This window comes from Rhinopithecus roxellana, chromosome 11 (genome assembly GCF_007565055.1).
Source record: "Rhinopithecus roxellana isolate Shanxi Qingling chromosome 11, ASM756505v1, whole genome shotgun sequence".
In the NCBI taxonomy this organism is placed as follows: domain Eukaryota; kingdom Metazoa; phylum Chordata; class Mammalia; order Primates; family Cercopithecidae; genus Rhinopithecus; species Rhinopithecus roxellana.
In genome coordinates, this window is record NC_044559.1 from 97318480 (window position 1) to 97326097 (window position 7618).

General features: G+C 45.1%; 1 long non-coding RNA gene across 1 annotated transcript; it reads right to left on the minus strand.

The window, feature by feature from the left end:
- Window positions 1-5228: 5228 nt before the first annotated feature.
- LOC115900456 lies at window positions 5229-6524 on the minus strand. Its single transcript, XR_004060138.1, has 3 exons — window positions 6178-6524; window positions 5922-5991; window positions 5229-5650 (listed from the first exon to the last, which is right to left on the minus strand). It is a non-coding gene; the product is annotated as an uncharacterized LOC115900456 (long non-coding RNA).
- Between the last annotated feature and the right edge of the window lie 1094 nt (window positions 6525-7618).

A 7618-nucleotide genomic window follows, 5' to 3' on the forward strand; every position in this document is an offset into this window, starting at 1 on the left:
CATACCCGGGTAAATGTTTTTGTTTTTGTTTTTGTTTTTGTTTAGTAGAGACAGGGTCAGACTGGTCTCGAACTCCTGACCTCAGGTGATCTGCCTGTTTCTGCCTCCCAAAGTGCTGGGATTACAGGTGTGAGCCACCGTGCCTGGCCGTGTTCTGCATTTTGATTGTGGTAGTGGTTACACGAGTGGAGATGTTTGTCAAGATTCATTGAACTGTACACCTATAATGGGTACATGTTATCATATATGAATTATATCTCAATGCAGTTGATCTTCAAAAAACATACATGACGTATGAGGAGCCCTTTGATGGGGTTGCCAATGACTGGTATGCAAAAAAAAAAAACAAGAGTTATTTGGTAGAATAAGGATTCGACTTATTCATTGCAGCCCAAGAAGTGGAACTAGAACAAACGCACATACACTATAGAAAGTGGATTTTTACTCAATGGATTTTTTTATGAATGATCTTGCTCTCTCTGCCCTGCCTTGAATTTGTTGCAAGCCAGTGATCTGAAGGTTTTTTGGTTTTGTTTTTGTTTTTCTGCTGTCCTGGAAACTTTGCAAAGGTGTAACCTTCAGCCTGATAGCAGCAGGAAGTCTGCTTCCATGTGAGCTTGTTGGTGAATTATAATATCTCAAACAATTCAGAGAGGAAAGTGATCTTATTCCGAGTGTCCTTTACCAATGAGGAGACTAAGGTTAAACAGTTGATAGTTTTGACTTTTCTTGAAAAGTAGATGGGGTGTATCAGGTACCAATTAGGATGCTTAAGTTTGGAAATAATAGAAATTCTAACTCAAAAATGGCCTACAATGGGAGACTGAGGCAGGAGGATCACTTGATGCCAGGAGTTTGAGACCAGCCAGGGCAACACAGCAAGACTCTGTCTCTGCAAATAATAAAAATGTTAGCCAGGCATGGTGGTTTGCACCTGTAGTCCCAGCTACTGGGGAGGCTGAAGCAGGAGGATCGGTTGAGCCCAGGAGTTCAAGCCTGCAGTGAGCTATGATGACATCATTGCACTCCAGCCTGGGTGACAGAGGAAGATCCTAACTCTATTTTTTAAAAAATGTTTGAGAAAATGAAAGGAACTTGTCAAGCTCAGAGGTCCAATGGGCTTCCAGTTTGCATTGACCAAGGCTCTGGCCCCATTTTTCTGCAATTTTCTGGTCCTCTTCTCTTCCATATTTTGCCTTATCCCTTAGATTGGTTTCCTTTCTGGTAGCAAATTGCTGCAGTTAACCTAAGTCTCATATCCTTATACTTACCATACCACACAGAAGAAGAGAAATCTTTTTTAACCCCAAGAACCAGAAAAGCATTCTGAGTTGCAGTCTGATTGGAACAATTCAAGCCACATGTCTTCCCCTGAACTGATTGCTAGGATTATCCTGACTGGCATTAGATCAGTCAAGTCCCACCCTGGAGTACAGATGGGGTCCAACCACCAAACTAAATGTGGCTCTACCCAGCAGGGGAGAGACGGAATTTTTGCAGAGGAGGCCACCGTGTCTCACTACTGCCCCCTCAACCAAAGCAACCAATGTTCCTCCTTGGTGAGAATTTCTTCCTCTATGTGTTCACGAATATTTTTACTATCTTCAAAGGTGTAAAAGGAAAATAAATATTGGGCCCCCAAATCACTAAACTAAAGGGAAAAGTCAAGCTGGGAACTGCATAGGGAAAACCTGCCTCCCATTCTATTCAAAGTCACCCCTCTGCTCACTGAGATAAATCTATATCTGATTGCCTCCTTCGGAAAGGCTAACCAGAAACTCAAAAGAATGCAACTATTTGTCCCTTATCTACCTAGGACCTGGAAGCTCCCCCCCACAACCCTTGGAGTCTTCCTGCCTTTGCTTTCAGTTGTCCTGCCTTTCCAGACGGTAACGGTGCTCATCTTGCATATGTTGATTGATGTCTCATGTCTCCCTAGAATGTGTAAAAGCAAACTGTGCTCTGACCACCTTGGGCCCATGTCATCAGGACCTCCTGGGACTGTGTCAGTGGGCGTGCGTCCTCAACTTTGGCCAAATAAACTTCCAAATTAACTGAGACGCGTCTCAGATTTTGGGAGTTCACAAAGGATATTTACTTAAGGTGTCTACATGAAAATTACATAGTCACACAGTACATTTCATAAGTATTTACGGTTGAAATTTTTAAGAATTACACAATCCAATAACCTGTGATCCTTTCAAAATTACTTTTCTCTGATCTGTGGCACAGAACAATGAAGTCCCAGAGCCTCAGGGTGTTTAAGAACATGCTTTTGGTTTCTGTGAATTTTGCCTATAAGAATAAACATCTTGCCAAAGTTGCCTGTAAGAGGTAATAAGGTGAAAGAACAACACAAAATTAAACAAAATTAAAATTAACCCAATGGGAAAAACTGAGGCTCAGAGGAATTAGGTTGGCTGATGATGACGTTAGTGGCAGTAGTTGGATTAAAATGCAAGTCTCTTTATTCTCTAGTCTGGTTCTCTCTTCAAAAATCACATACTGACCTCTGGGTGAAATCAAAGAAAACCTATTTTCTGCCAATGGATGGTGTGATGGTTAATTTTATGTCAACTTGGCTGGGCCACAGTGCCCAGATATGTAGTCCAAACATTGTTCTGGATGCTTCTGTGAGGGTGTTTTTGGATGAGGTTTGTGTTTAAATCTGCAAACTTTTAGTAAAGTACATTGTCCGCACTGTGGGTGGGCCCCCTCCAATCATCAATTAAAGTCTAGAACAAAAGGCTGACCTCCAGATTTGGAGACCAGCCTGGGCAACAAAGCAAGACCTCCATCTCTACCAAAAAAAAAAAATTTTTTTAAATTAGCCAAGTAGCACAAGCTTACAGTCCCAGTTACTTGGGAGGCAGAGGCAGGAGGATCACTTGAGTCCGGGAGTTTGATTGTGCCACTGCATCCAACCTGGGCAACAGAGGAGACCCTGTCTCAAAAAAAAAAAAAAAAAAAATGCTGAACTCCCTCAAGCGAGAGGGAATTCCCCATGAGACTGCCTGCCTTCAGACTTAAACTGCAACACTAGCCCTTCCTGGTCTTTCACCAGACTGCCCTTGGACTCAAACTGTAATTTTTTTCCTGAACCCCCAGCCTGATGGCCTCCCCCATCAGATGTTGGGACTCACCAAGCCTCCACAATTATACGAACCCATTCTCTAAAATAAGTATTTTTTATATACACACACACATAGTATTGTTTCTCTTTCTCTGGAAAACTCAGACTTATACAGATGGTTATATACTCAAATATCCACATGAGAGGTAAAGCTAAAATATTTGTCCTGAGAACTGGGTTGTTTTGGTCATAATAAACTACACCAAAACTCAGTGACTTAAAATAACAATTCTGTTACTATTTCTTGTAATTCTTCCATTGTGGCTGGGCTTAGCTGAATGGTTGTTCTGCTGATCTTACCAGAGGTCACTTGTATCAGTGCATTCAGCTGAACAGTCTGCTAGGAACTGGGCTCAGCTGGGGTGCTGGGATAGTTGGTCTTTCTATCCATTTTGTCTCAGGGCCTCTCCCTTCCTTCTGACCTCCCTGAGTGCCCCTCTAGGGGTCTCTCCATGTGATCCCTTCATCAGGGTAGGTGAACTTCTTACATAGAAGCTCAGGGTATCAAAGTGCAAAAGCAGAAGCTGCAAGGCCTTCTTAAGGCTAAAGCCCAGAATTGGTATAGTGTAACTTCCATCACAGTTTATTGGTTAAAACAAATCACAGAACCAGCCCAGATTCAATATGCATCCAAGAATGTGCATACTGGCAGGCAAGGTTTATTGAGGGCCATGGCCTTATTTAACAACACCACAGCCCGAGTGTACCCCTTATGTAATGACATCCTTCAGTTCTATCACCATAGAAGATAAATTGAGGTCCACTGACTTTAAAATGATGCCATATGGTAGCCAATGGAAAACCAGTGTGGTGAGATGGATTTCCTCACTGGGCCACAGACTCATTCTCACAAAATCCTAGTGGCATTGCGAATGGTGTTTTCTCATTAGCCTTCATCAGCACCTAGCATCTGTGTATTTATCATTTCACTCTCCCTGCTCAGATGGGTCTGTTGACTCTTACTTCGTGATTGACTATAACCAGATTCTCACCAATAATGGAGCATAGAGGATTAAAGCAATTAACCTGATAGTTCATTCCGACAGGGTATTTCCTATAGTATGTATTAATATCTTCATTTTATCACTCAAATAATCAAGTGCAAGTTGGAACTCTGGATAACTTATCCTAAGACAGCCTTGATGCTCCGTTGGCTTTAGTAACCAGGTTTCCTTGCCTGGTGTTGTCTGTGAAACCCCATCTACTTTGCAATTTCCAAAATGGTGAAGCACTTTTGAGTTACTGTGAATGTCATCAGTAGTCGCTAAGAAGAGCATCTGGGAGCTGCTGAAGGCAAGAACAGGGCAAGACAGCCAGGTGGGGGAGCACGTAGCATGGGGCATCCCAGGCCAGGCTGTGGGATGTTTGGGGCACTAGACCCTCTGGGTAGCTGGCTTGGCAAGGCAAGAAACATGGCAACCAGAACCTTCTCCAAGACTCCAAGCCAAAATCTGCCCCAGACTTGGCTACTTGGTTGTACCTGTAAGAGCTCAGGAGTACATTTGATATGGTTTGGATTTGTGCCCCCATCCAAACCTCATGTTGAAATACAATCCCCAGTGTTGGTGGTGGGGCCTGGTGGGAGGTGACTGGATCATGAGGGTGAATTTTCCCCTTTGCTATTCTCATAATAGAGTTTTCACAAAATCCAGTTGTTTAAATGTGTGTGGGACCTGCCCCCTCACTCCCTTCCTCCTGCTCCAGCCATGTGATGTGCATGTGCTTCCCCTTCACATTCCACCATGATTATAAGTTTCCTGAGGCCTCCCTATAAGCAGAAGCCATCATGCTTCCTGTAAAGCCTGCGGAACCATTTGCCCATTAAACCTCTTTTTTTATTACCCAGTCTCAGGTATTTCTTTATTGTAGTGTAAGGACTGACTAATACAACATCCCTTTTTTTTTTTTTTTTCAATTTGAAACAGGGTCTGGCTGTCCATTCCAGGCTGAAGTGCAGTGGTACAATCTCAGCTTACTGCAAGCTCCACCTCCTGGGCTCAAGCAATCCTCCCACCTCAGCCTCCTGAGTAGCTGAGACTACAGACACATCCTGCCACACCCAGCTATTTTTGTTTTCATGTTTTTAGGGACAGGATCTTGCTATGTTGCCCAAACTTGTCTAGAACTCTTGGGCTGAAGCCACCCTCCCTCCTCAGTCTCCCAAAACACTGGGATTACAGGCGTGAGCCACTATGCCTGGCTAGGAATAAATTTCTAACCCATCCCATGACTCCCAGCAGAAGGAAAGTCTAAATTTAGCCATAGTTTCAGAAACAATGCCTTACATGACATGAAATAAACGGATCTTCAAAAGAGAGGTGCCAGCTCCTCGTTCAAGGATGCATTTGTCCACCTAGGAACAGACACATGCTGCACACTTCCTGCATGCTGGGCTCTGTAAAGAGGAAGGGAGAGGCCCCTGCTTGGAGAAGCTTTCCATCCAATGGATGTGGATGCCGCCAGTGTCAAACGTGACTTCAGGATCACAGAAGAGGCCAAACATGCTAAAAGGTCACGCTGGAATGAAGCATATAAGGTAATATTAAGAGAAGTAGTGAGAGTCGGTGCTAGGGTCTGAATGTCTGTGTCTCCCCCGAAATTCAGACATTGAAACCTAATCCCCAAGGTGATGGTATTAGGAAGTGGGGAATTTGGGAGGTGATTAGGTCATGAGGGCAGGGCTCTTGTGAATGGGATGAGCATCCTTATAAAAGAGACCCCAGAGAGCTGCCTGGGGTTCTCACCTTCCACCGGGTGAGCACATAGCAAGAAGCCACCATCTACGCACCAGGAAATGGATCCTCACAAGACATCAAATCTGCCAGCCACCTCAACATTGAGCTTTCCAGCCTCCAGAACTGTGAGAAATAAATTTCTGTTGTTTATAAGCCACCTGGTTTGTGGATTTTGTTATAGCAACCTAAACAGACTAAGACAATTGGCAAGATCAGATGTGTTGGCAAAGATTTGCACAGACTAGCATCCTGCTGTGTGGCTGGAGCGAGGGAAGCTCGTGCTGTGCCTCACTTTGATCCAGTCCTTACCTTGTGGCCTTGCCCAATCCTCGCAGCATCCCTCAGTGGTGAGAATGATTATCTCCATTCTATGGATGAGGATATGGATAACCAGAGAGGTGAAGTGACCAGCCTTAGATCACACAGCCAATTCAAGGCAGGACTGCTGCAGAGAGCCTGAAACAGGGGCATCCTGGGAGGGAAGGAAGAGCGTGCATCCTTTCACCCAAAACAGACGTCCGGCTGAGTCTCAAAAGCAAAAGTACTCTGAGTGGGTGCCACCCCTGATGGGGAAGGCAGCCCCCTGGCCACCAGCCTGGGGAGGCCAGACAGCTGCTTCTGTCCCGTGGGCAGCTGGCCCCTTCCTCTTACAGACAGCAGCACCTGCTCACCAGATCACCAGGCAGAGGCAAGATGAATGTTCGCAGCGCCACGTCCTGCTGAAGCTCTGCACAAACACAGCGCCCATGGTAACCAAACAGAGGGCAAACACAGGAGCAGGAATGCCGCTGTGAGAACAAGGCCCAGGAGTGACAGCCATGAGCCACCCACTTTATGGGCACTTACTAAGTGCCAGGCGCCACATCAAGGATTAAATACCTTATTTAATCATCGACGCAGCCAGATGAGAATTGTGCCATTGCTGTCCCCTTTAATGACAAGGAAACAGAGATGAGCAGAGTCGATGGAAGCTGTGTAAGGAGAGAACCAAAGGCTCTGTCTGAGCCCAGGTGTCTGATGCCACAACCCAGCCACAATCTCCACGCTACCATTTCCCCTGACAGACACCCAAGTAACACAGCCCCTCAGGAGAGCTGGGCCCCCAAGTTAATGATGACACAGAATATAAGCTCCTCCAAGGCAGGAATTTTGTGTTTGCTCATTGATGGGAAGCAAGCTTCTACAATAATGCCAGGCATGTGGCTGACTTTGAGTATCTGTTGGCCAGGTGCAGTGGCTCACACTTGAAATCCTAGCACTTTGGGAGGCTGAGGCAGGTGGGTTGCTTGAGCCCAGGGGTTTGAGACCAGCCTGGGCAGCATGGTGAAACCCCGTCTCTACAAAAAATACACACGCAAAAATTAACCAAGCATGGCGGCAGTTGCCGGTAGTCCCAGCTACTTGGGAGTCTGAGGTGGGAGATCTCCTGAGCCCAGGAGATCATGAATGTGGTGAGCCATGATCGTGTCACTGTACTCCAGCCTGGGTGACAGAGTGAGACCCTGTATTAAAAAAAAAAAATTGTATTTGATGAGGAAAATCAAGAACCAGAAAGCCATCCTGAGATGTAAATGCTGAATTGGCCAAGTGACTTGATCTCACACATTAGGCTTGCAGTCTGAAATTCAGATTATTCCTTACTAAGGCCTAATAGTAAAGTCCCTTAAAAAGATTGTTTTAAATATAGTATAATTGGTCAAGGAACTACATCTTTAGCTCTGTTCTTGTTCCATACGGGAGAAGGCCAGGG